Below are 11,853 nucleotides of genomic sequence, written 5' to 3'. Positions count from 1 at the left end.
GTCAATCCGGTAGAACCTGGTCATCAGGTGCAAGGAGCTCTTGGTACTGCTGCACGTGAGGCAGGTGTGGCCCATCCCCACACCTCCACCCTGTCAATTCCCAAAAACACATTTCCTATTCATGTGGGGGTCCAAAATGGATAGAGTCTGGAGGACCATGTACGTCGTCAATCAATGGGGGCATAACCCTAACCAGCATGGCTATTGTGTATGGCTGTGCTTGGAAACAAAGTGCAAGGGCACCAAAAGCCGCTATGTGCTGAGGTTCTACCTGGCTCAGGCGTTGCGAAAGATTGGTCTGGCCCTGATGCCACACAATGTCCTAGTCAGCAGGACTTTGCCCCATCACCTTCATGGGAATGGTTGCATAGACAAACACTATTGCCCACAGGGCCATCAGGCAGTGGTCAGCATGGAATTCCTGCTGACACAGAGACTAGGACTTGATGAGATATTGCAGGGTGGTCCCCTGAGCAGAGCATCCAGAGACAGACATCCAGAACTGCTGGAAGACCAGAATCTCAGTGAAAGATGCCCTTTGGTCTGCCTGAAACCCAGATAAGAGAAGCAAACACTAGAAGCCCAAAGCAAAGGGAGGAAGGTTTAGGGGCAATATCAGGGGTACTTGTTTTTACACAGAGTTGTGGGTGCCAGGAATGCCTTGCCAGGAGTGGTGATGAAGGCTGAAATATTTGCAGCATTTAAAGGCTTCTTGGACACATGAATGAAGGAAACATAGAAGATAGGAGCAGGAGTAGGTCATTCGACCCTTCGAGCCTGCTCCGCCATTCAATGAGATCATGGCTGATCTTAAAGTTCAGTACCCCGTCCCCGCCTTCTCTCCATAACCTTTAATACCCTTATACTGAAGAAATATATCTAATTCCCTCTTAAACATATTTAATGAACCTGCCTGTACTGCCCTCTGTGGCAATGAATTCTACAGATTCACCACTCTCTGGGTAAAGAAATTCCTCCTCATCTCCGTCCTAAATGGTTTGCCTATTATCCTCAAACCATGGTCCTGGGTTCTGGATTTTCCCATCCTTGGAAACATCCCATCTGCATCCATTCTGTCCAGTACTGCCAGAATTTTATATGTCTCTATGAGATCCCCTTTCAATCTTCTAAACTCCAGCGAGTACAATCCCAATTTGCGCAATCTTTCCTCATAAGTCATTCCTGCCATTCCAGGTATCAGCCTGGTGAATTGCCTCTGCACTCCCTCCATTGCAAGAATGGAGGGTTATGAAGGAGGAAGGGTCTAGTTTTTATTTTGCTTGGAATTGATAGGTCAGCACAACATCGAGGTCCGAAGGGCATAACTGTTCGACGTTAACCTGCTGGTCTTTTAGCACATGGAGATGTGGGTGAGGGAACGCTGCCCACCGGCCTATTCCAGGTTGCTGAGAGATGCACTGAGGCTTGGTGGATCTTAAGGGGTTTTAAGGGGCAGAGACTAAGGGGAACCCCTTCAACCACAGAGTGCAGGGAGTAAGTGGTGGAATGATGCTAAACAGAGAACATGTGCAGTGAAGGGAATACAGGCATGCAACACGAGGATGAGAAAAGACATGGAACAGTTGTCCTCTTGGTCAATAATTTTAGAATAAAGTTAATTTTGGGGTGAAAAAGAGAAAAGCCCGAACTCAGTCAACTTTGTTTCATGAGATACATTCTCCAATCCAGGAAAGTTCCTCTGTACCCGTTCAAATTTAACCTGAGGAAACTGTGTTCATGGTGGAAACCTCTGCAAACACACAACCGGACCTATGCACAGAGAGACAAATGATACACGTGCAGTCCCTCCCAAAAAAGAAATAAATTCTCTTGAATCAATAGCAGAGTCATGGAGTCTTTGTCTGAGTTGGTCATCCATCATTCTCCATTCTCCCTGCTCGCAGGAAGAATCTGTTTCTGGGCCTGGTGCTCCTGGCTCCGATATTCCTCGACTTCTTTCCCGACGAGAAGAGCTGCCAAATGCTGTGGGCAGGTGGAAAGGATCCTCGACGACGTTGACAATGAACCCGGTTTATCCCATTGATATTTGGGGTGGGTGGGTTGGGGAGAGAGAGTCCCCATGATCCTATCTGCCACTCGTGGTCCTGCCGATCATTTAAAAAAAATATTTATAAACTTAAAACCACAACCAATTCACACAATGATAATGCTCATCTAATGTGTGGCATTTATAAAAGAAAGAATAAAGAAACCACCCCCCACCCAATCCCCAATATCCTACCCCCTCCCCCTTCTCTCCTCAACAGAAGTGTCTGCTACAGTGGTGACCTCAGCAGGACCCAGCCCTTCAGTTGGACTTGAAGATCACGGTCCAGGTGGCTCTTCAGATGGTTTGGTTGAAGCTCTCAACATTCTGGATGTCGCAGCCCCACGTGGGGTTTAAACAGGCCAAGGACCAGTTCCACCTTCAAGAGATCACCGATGATGACATCCATTACTCCTCCATGATGTTCTTGCTCATCAGGACATGGCAGCACGGTTCATCGACTTCCGACATCAGCCTCCCGAGCAAGGCAAATAAGATGTCCTCAAGGGGCTCTTAACCCGCACCTTCAGGCCACGCCTTCATCCTCCACCTCATTCTGTTCCTGCTCTCACTGTTGCATGGCCCAGACAGTCATCCCAACATGACTCCCTTCATGCTATTTCTTTTCAGCTCTCACCAAACGCCCTGGACCCACTTTTCAGGAACTTCCCTCTTCCTCCCTATGTCATTGGTATCTCCATGTACCACAACCTCTGGCCCACTTTAGGATGTCTTGGACACCAGCAGCAACACCCCAGACACTGGCACCAGGGAGGCACCACCTGGAAAAGGTCCAGGGTCCTAGTCCAACAGTCTTTTGTCTGAGCATCCAGGCAGCAGAGAAATATCAATGGTTGCTCAAAGCAAAATCCTCATTGCGGTGCCCACCAACAAGTTGAGGCACAAAGTTTTGTGGGTCTTTTGGGTTACTGATGCCAACATATTCCCCATCTCACCCTGTCCCTCCATCTACTGTACAATGTTGCCCAGAAAAAAAAACTCTCCGCTTCATTGATGACCTGAACAACAAATGGCTTCTTAAATGGCAAAACATGCTGTTGAACACCACTGCCACTGACCACAAGTATCCCCAACCCCTCAAAACTGGAAGACACTTTGAATGACTTGTCTCTGCCATGAAGACAATGGCCTAGTGGAGCCTCGAGCAAAAGAGGCAAGGTCGCCGAGTCCCACACAGCTTCTGGTTCAATTCCCTCCTGGAAGCTGCCTCCCGCGACTCCCCATCTGAGTGTCAGATGCTCGCCTGCTCACCACAGAGAACCAGATGGCAGCAGAGACAGTCACACTCCAGCCACACCTCCCCAACATGTGATGGGTTAAATCTGTGGATGCCACTCACAGCGGACCGAAGAAGTGGTACATGGCAGACCGCAGAGAGGCCGGGCTCGAAGGGCTGAGCCACTTGCAAGAACAGATCGTGTCCTGCCCGAAAGTGACAGCCTACCACCTGAATGACCCCGAGAAGAGCTTGGCACCATGGCCTGGGGCAAACCATTCAACATCCTCGATGCTGGACAGCAGGAAAAAGCTTGGTTTACTGACGGCTCCGGCTGATGGAGGTGCGAAAAACAGCGGTGTAAGGTGGGAGCGCTCCAGCCCACCACAGATAAAGTACTGACACAAGAGGGTGAGGTGGAGGGGAGAGCCAACTGTCCAAGTTGGCAGCTGTGGCACTGATCCGAAAAGGGACAACCAGGCGGGCCCAGGAGCCTCCTTTCCGATTAGTGCCACAGGATTTCTGGGCTGTGCCAAACAGCACGTCAGTGTGGATGGGTCGGCGGCAGGGGACAGGGAGGCAGATCCATGGCTGCCTGCTCTGAGGACAACAGCACTGGCAGATCTTCTGAGAGGTGGAACAACAAAAGAATAGTCAGGGTCCACCACGTGGATGGACACACCCCCAGGAAAACCGCTGAAGCTGACGCGATGCCACTGTGGACTGAGCTGCTCAAATATGCTCTGCCACTATTTTCCCCAAGCAGAGTGACACCGGAGCCTTGGCAGCATTGGTACATCATAAATGTGGGCATATGGGGGAACTATGATGGACAAACGATCTGGGGGTCTCATGATGTTGCAAGAACTGTGAAGGCCAAATGCCCTATTTGTCAGCAATTAAAACCAAGGGGCACGTTTGCTGGGGTTCGGGAGCTGGCCAAGTCTGATAAATTGACCATATCAGGCCTCTCCCTTGCCAAAATAAAAAGTGATATGTTCTCACGATGGTCAGCACATACTTGGATATCTTGCCAGCGGGCCGATCAAGCACCATTTAAGCGTGCTCCATATGTGGAATACCCTATCGGGTAACGTCCGACCAGCAATGGGTGGTGATGCCAAGTATTTGGGGCCACCTACATATCCCCTACCATCCACAGGCATCCAAGATCAATGAGTGAATGAATGACCTGTTCAAGGTATCGTATATGACAAGTTGATTGTCAAGTCTTCTCTCCACGAGTGGTTGCAAGTGTATCGATTAATCCGGCGAGTTTGTGTCTGTGTGTGTCTTTTACTCCTCATGCGACTTCACTACGTGTCAATAAAAGACAACTGTGTTCAAATTCGCCACCCTTGGGACCCCTCGAATCAGTTTCACACACATAATAATTGGTGCAGTGAGCAGGGTCCTTCGAGTTCCGACTGAACACAGCTGCAGTGGAGATGCTTTGGAATCGGGACAGGAAATCTAGTGCAGGCAGGGAGAACAAGATCTGCGGGTGGACTGACGAGAGTGCAGGGTTGGGGAGCTTGGCAAGCATGCTGGCGGACCACGGCAACTGGTAGACTGGTCCAAGCTCCTGGATCCACATCTTGAGAAAATAGGTCACCACGTGTTGTCCCACTTCAAGAAGTTGGGGTTCCCAAAATTTAAGGGGAATCAGAGGGTGCCTTTTGGCTGCCAGTGTTTCTCCTGAGAAACCAATGTGAGATCATAGAAAGGAAAGATTTGCAGAGGGCCCAGGAAAATAAGGAGATAAAGGTGGTCCAGCAGCGCTGCTGTGCACTGCGGGAGCCAGCACAGACACCCCCAACCTGAGCCACTGATGTCGAGATGAGAGGGACAGAGGTAGCCAACAGGCATGCCTATCAAGGTCAGACTCCCCCCCCCCCACACCCGCAGTGAGTGAGTTTGTACTGGCCATGGAGCGATTAGCCGAGGCCATTTGCCAGGATTCAGGCATTAAAGGTTTCAGAACAGGCCAGGAAGAGCATGAAATCAATTTATTTGCAGAAGTTGTTCTGATATATCTGACAGACCCGACACACTCATTGCCCAAGTTGTGCTCCACCCTGGAGGACTATGGGGACATCTCTGGGTATAAGTTCTTTTGGGATATGTGCAAAATCATGTCACTTAGGAAGGGGGATTAGCGCCAATGTCAAGAAAATAGTCAACAAATGTGGCAGGAAAATGGGATCAAATATCTAGGAATTAGAATAGATAACAACGAGTAATTTAGACCAGCTGAATTATTCTCCCCTTGCTTGGGGAAATTGAGGAGGATTTAAATGGTTGGATGTCCCTACCCATTACACTAGTGGTGTCACAGAGAGGGGAGGTGTCACAGAGGGGGGAGATGATGACACAGAGGGGGTGATGATGTCACTGCATGGGGCAGCCATAGCTGAGTCGTGCATGGCACAGCAACACGAGAAAGATGCCTCTCCTAGAAGGGAATTCTGGCCCGCGTGTCGGAGTAGGACGCTGTCTCATCCCAGGGACCCTCTGATCAACAGGGTTGTGTTTGGAAGCACCCTGCACCCATGGGTGAGATAAAGAGCCTGTTACAGGCTCCCCTACTGGGACAGAGACTCCTCTGGCACCATCCTTCACCCAGTGTGGGCGGAGAGAATGGAGGCAGCATTTAATCCCTTCTCCCCATCCTGAGTGCAGGGCACTTTATGAGGCAGCTGGAGGGGACTGGGGAGGGGAGAACAATGGCATGTGAGGGGATACAGGGATGGGGTCTGTAGGAGTGGAGGGGAGAACGAAGGAACGGGGTTTAACCAGGGGCTAATGTCAAGGGTGATTGGATCAGAGGTAGGGGACATAGGGTTGAGCTGGGGGGATGGGGTGCGAGGGGACGGAAGGCACTGGGGAAACCATGGGGGTGGTGTTGGGTGGGGGATGAGAGTGTGGTAGAGGAATTGGGGCAGGGGAGAGTGTGAGGTGTCTGAGGGAGAAGAGAAGTTGTGAGGGGGATGGAAGGTAGACCTTTCAACAGAAATGGGACAGAGCTCCCCCTCCACCTGGATTGGGATCTGTCCACTGAGAGACAGGACCGCTCCTCCACCCGCCACCCCACCCCCCCGGTTACAAGATCCCTTCCACCCCTGCATACACCCCCACACCCCCCCAACCGGGATAGGATTCTTTCCCCCAGTGGACCTGGATCAAGGTGCTAGAAAGTGTTTCTGCTGCGGCGGACCCAGCAGAGTTGAACGGTGAAGAGTGGGGCTCTCTCCGCACCACCTGCTCCCTCAGGCAACGAGGTCTCACTTGCATCATGGAAGATCACGGTGTTACTGAGCTTCTGGGAATGTGGAGGGCTTCTGCTAAACCCGTGGTAGGGTTCAGAGTGGTTCATCTCCCCGGGGCGTGCTGAAGGTCAAGGATGACCCGATCCTTCCATGGAGGGAGGGTTGTAGACAAAGTGAATGGCTGCGGAACTGGCCTCAGTCTGAGGAGAGTGATCAAAGAGGGACCTGGGGTGGCAATATTTCTACTGAGAGGTTGGAACAAACCACCAGAGGATCAATTCTGACATTTAGGTGATCCTTGGAAGGGAGTTAGAGGGAGGGGTAGAGACTAACTTGGACAGCAAGGCTGGGTTGGGATAAATGACCTGTTGTGTACCCTCTGGGTGTGTAAATGCTGCTGCTTCTGCCCCAGAGGACATGGCAATAAGGTCACAACAGAGGTGGCCACACCGTGTCATGGACCCAACGTCTCCAAGGTGGTGTCCTGCACAGATGATAAAATCATCGACAATGGATCTTTCGGTGTGGTGTACCAGGCAAGGCTGGTGGACTCCGGAGAGCTGATTGCCATCAAGAATATCTTGCAGGACAAGAGATTCAAGGTGAGGGGGAGGAGCAGTTGTGTGGAAATAGAAAACCCTGATATTTAACTTTAGGGCCTACAGCACGTTCACAGGCCCTTGCGACACATGAGCCCGTTTCACACAATTACACCCAATTGACAAACACCCCAAACACATTTTTGAAGGGCGGGTGGAAAGTGGAGCATCTGACAGAGACCAAGGCAGCCATGGGGTTTGGAAACAGAGAAAGTCACACAAACCCACAGCAGCCCCCCCCCTCCCCACACACAACCCCCCACCCCCCACACACACACACACACACACACACACACACACACACACACACCTGGCAAATATCAGAGATTTTCTGCAAATTCATTGTTTAGTAGAAGCTGGGAAAACAATCATAAAAACGGAAGTGATACTTCATTGAACCCCCTGACGAGTCCCCGCTCCAGCAACACAAAAAGTCCCCCCCACCGACTCTCGACGAGTCCCCCATTTCGGCCTCCCTTGGAGTTCACCACCTCTGACCTCTTGACGAATCTCCTCCCCGCCTCCCCCCTCAACTTGGACAAGTCGCCCCTCAGGGCCCCGACCCATCGCCCAGCCTTGCTGATGTTCCTCTCTCGCCATAGAACCGCAAACTGCAGATCGTGCGAAAGCTGGATCACACCATCATCGTCCCTCTTCTCAACTTCTACTCCTCTGTAGTCAAGGTAAGATCCACCTGCACCCACCCCACCCTCACTCCGATGCATATCATTTGCTGCTACCTTCCCCATTCCTTCAATCGATCTGTCTCGCTGCAGCCTCTCTGTTGCCTCCATCCTGCCCCTCTGACCAGTGCCGACTCCTTGACGCTGGCTGCCCTGCTCCTCACCCATTAACTCATGACCTCTTGCCATTTCAACTCCAGACAGCAGCAGGACCACAAGACAAGGTCGCCAAATTCGGCCACTCAGCCCCTCCAGTCTGTTTCCCCAATTCATTTCACGAATGTATTTTCCCCCAAAACTCACTTCCCCAGAACCTTTTCGTGCTCTTCCAAATCAACGCCTGCTCTGAATCCACATGTTCGACCCCAGCCAACACCTGGCTGCAAACATTTCTCATCTCGAAACGTCAATGGTTTATCTCTCCTGGTGAATCCTTGCCTCACGAGGGAGGGCGGTCAGAGCTGCACATTTTTACAGTCTCACCAGAAGCCGAATGATGGGTCAGCGGATGGGTCCACTACGGCCTGTTGACGCTCTGCTCGCTGAGCCCTTGGATTCATGCCATGTTGTGTTGAGCACTGGGGGCATCAGGCCTACAGAGAGCAGGAGGGGCTGGCACTCCTGTTGGGAGAGGTGCTGGATGTTGGTGGGTAAATCCAAAAGAAAGAGGAGGCTTATTTGAATCTGGGTCTGGACTATGTTCCCGAGACGGTTCACTGCATGGCCCAGCTCTTCAACAAGGCCAAGCAGCCCATTCCCATGATCTACATCAAGGTGGTTGTGGGTCTGGGTGGTCAAGTTGTCCACTGGGGCAAGCTTGGATGGTGGGGTTGGAGGATATGGAGGAGTTTACTGGCTGAGTCTCGCTGGGGACTGGATATCGATGAAGGGTGCATGAGTGTCTCAATGGGTATTGGTGAGGAGAGAAAGGTTAGTGAGGGGAGAGGGGTGGAGAGGATGATGAGGATGGATGTTGATTGGCAGGGAGGGGCCCTTCACCCACCTCCCCTTACCCTCAGGATCCAGACCTGGCCAGTGTGGAGGCAAAGTGGGTCATGTTATATTGTTGTGTTGCCAGATGTTCATGTACCAGCTGTAGCAGAGCCTGGCCAACATCCATCCTCAGGGGGTTTGCCATTGAGACATCAAGCCCCAGACGATGCTGGTAGATCCCGAGATGGCCTTCTTATTGGTCCTTTATTTCGGCAGGTATATCCACCCGTGTCTGCCCGTTCACCACCTCAACGCGGTCCTGATCCCTCTCCCCAACACGGCCTTGTCCCCTCCCCACCAGCTCTCACCCCTCCCCCACCAGCTCTCTACCCTCCTCCCTCTCCCAACTTGCCCCTTCCACAGCTTAATAACTAATTCTAAATAAGATTGTGGGGGGGCTTAGATGGAATGAACAGCCAGCAACTTTTCCTAAAGTGTCAGGTTCAAATCCCAGAGGGCATCCGCTTCAGGTGAGGGGAGATTTTTTTTATGCAGAGAGTTGTGAGAGCTTTGAATGCATCACCGGAGAAAGTGGTAGTGGCTGGTAGAATAGGTACATATAAAAGTCTCTGAGACGAGCATGTGGATGTAAGGGAACAGAATTTTTACATGATAGAGGAATTTGGGGATATGGCGAGAAGGCAGGTAGGTGGAGTTAGGTCATAAATTAGATCATCCATGATCGTATTGAATGGCGGAGCAGGCTCGATGGGCCATTTTTGTCCCCACTTCCTATGTTCCTGTGGGTGTGCTACAGGTAAAGGTTGTGGAGAACATTTACAATGGTCAGTACAGCCTTTATGGGCCAATGGGCCTGTATTGGGCAGCAATGCTTGATGTTCTAATGGATGCGGAAGCTCTGGGAAGGGGTAAGGGAGGAACTGGCCAGGAAGTCTGCAGATGCTGGGGCCGAGGGCAATGCCCAAACATGCTGGGGAAACTCATGGATAGTTTTGTGAGGAGCAGGTCCTGCTTCACGAGTCAAATTGAGTATTTCGAGGAGGTGTCAAAGGAAATCGATGAAGGTCAAGGTCTGTATGTGCTGCACGAGGATTTTAGTAAGGTGCTTGACAAGGTCCCCACGGTGGCCTCATTCAGAATGTCCGGAGGCATGGGATCCATGGAGCCTTTGCTGCATGGATTCAGAATTGGCTTGTCTGCAGAAAACAGAGGGTAGTAGTAGATGGAACAATGACTAGTCGCTCTCCAAAGGGATCTGCTCTGGGACCCCTGCTCTTTGTGATTTTTATGAATGATGATGGGAGTGGAAGGATGGGTACGTCAGGGGATGACACAGAGGTAGAGATGTTGTAGACAGTGTAGAAGGTTGTCATAGGTCATCCAGTTTGCAGAGAAGTGACAGATGGAGTTCAATCCTGTCAATCAGATGTACTTAAATAAGCAACTGGTCCAGGTTTATTTCCAGAGTAATTTTCAAGGGCACGAATAACAGTTATTCCAAAGAAGGTTGGAGACCCATTAAAAGAAGCTTCATATAGACCAATATCTTTATTGAATGCGGATTACAAGAATGTGCGGGCAGAGCACTTGGATAATGGCAGGATTATGAATAGTGTGCAGGACAGAGAAATATTTAGATCCTGCTCCATAAATCACTCAAGGTTGCTGTGCAAATTGAGAGGGAGTTTAAGATGGTGTATTGTGTGCTGGCCTTCAGGAGTCAGGGTATTGAGTTCAAGAACTGAGAGGTAACATTGCAGATGTATAAAATTCTAATCAGACCACACTTGGAATATTGTGTGCATTCCTAGGGTGAGAATACCAGAGGATGTCTAAATAAGGTGAGCTGAGGGAACTTTAGGCAAGACGTGAGGGGTACATTTTACTCACACAGAATGTAGTGGGTGGCTGGAATGCATTGCCGGGATAGTAGCGGAGGCTGGTCCAAAAAAGGCATTAAAAGGATTTTAATATGGACAGGAATTAAAGAAAAATGGAGGGTACTGGTGTGAGGGAGGGGAGGGTAACATTGTTGTGGGGTAGGTTCAAATGGATCAGCTGAACGGTCTCGACTGATCCATCCATGATTGTCTAGCATCTTGCTGCCATATCGTGGAGAACCAGGGTGTTGCCTGATGGAGACCCGTTGCTCTGAGCTCTGCAGAGAGAGATCGTGGGTTTCGCCAAAACACACTTCCTCAGGTAAAGCAGAGGAAGGGGAAAGGCTCCAGTGTTCAGGGGAAGGGGGGATGATGGGGGAAGAGTTGGGACCCTCCAAAGTCATTGTGATCAGGCCTCAGAGACAGTATCTCTATCACTCGTATTTCTCTTCCCAGCAGAAGGACCGATCTCAGAGACAAGACACGAGTCCAGAAGAACCTCGCATCCCAGCTGAACAGAGGACTGACAACATCATGATGGCCTGAATCCCTCCCCTTCTTCTCCCTCTGGCCCTGCCAACCCCATTCCCTGCCTTTTCCATGTCCCTTCACCCACTTCCCCTCTTCTCCTCTACCCCTCCTCCATCCCAACCCCCTCCCGCTTACCTTACCCTTCCCCTGCCCTCACCTATGCCCTAACCCCAGCCCTCCACCCTTCACCTCCCCCTTCCCCTCTCCCCTTCCCTTCCCCTTACCCCCTCCCCTTCCCCTCCCCCTTCCCCTCCCCTAACCCTCCCCCTTCCCCTCTCCTTCTCCTCCTCCCCTTCCCCTCCCCCTTCCCTTTCCCCTTCCTACCCCTAACCTAGGGGAAGGAGGGGGAGGGGAAGGGGGTAGGAGAAAGGGGGTAGTGGAAGGGGGTAAGGGTAGGGGTTGTGGTAAGGGGTAGGGTAGGGGGTGCGGGTATGGGGCAGGGGTAGGAGGTAGGGTTCGGGGAAGTGGGTAGATTGTAAGGGATAGGGTAGGGGTAGTGGTAGGGGGTGCGAGTATGGGGAAGGGGTAGGAGGAAGGGTTAGGGGAAGGGGGTAGGTTGTAAGGGATAGGGTAGGGGATAGTTGTAGGGGGTGTGGGTATGGGGAAGGGGTAGGAGGTAGGGTTAGGGGAAGGGGGTAGTTGTAGGGGGTGCG

General features: G+C 51.3%; 1 long non-coding RNA gene across 2 annotated transcripts; it reads left to right on the top strand.

The window, feature by feature from the left end:
- The first annotated feature begins 5,672 nt into the window (after positions 1–5,672).
- LOC138750245 (uncharacterized) lies at positions 5,673–11,521 on the top strand. Of its 2 annotated transcripts, none has more exons than XR_011349195.1 (4): positions 5,673–5,840; positions 6,966–7,155; positions 7,755–7,835; positions 11,129–11,521. It is a non-coding gene; the product is annotated as an uncharacterized lncRNA (long non-coding RNA). The 2 variants fall into 2 exon arrangements; XR_011349194.1 differs by having other exon boundaries at positions 11,126–11,521.
- Positions 11,522–11,853: the final 332 nt, after the last annotated feature.

This window comes from Narcine bancroftii, unplaced genomic scaffold (genome assembly GCF_036971445.1).
Source record: "Narcine bancroftii isolate sNarBan1 unplaced genomic scaffold, sNarBan1.hap1 Scaffold_110, whole genome shotgun sequence".
NCBI classification, from domain to species: Eukaryota; Metazoa; Chordata; class Chondrichthyes; order Torpediniformes; family Narcinidae; genus Narcine; species Narcine bancroftii.
Note: the sequence above shows the minus strand (reverse complement) of the source record. Positions and strands in the feature narration are given on the sequence as shown.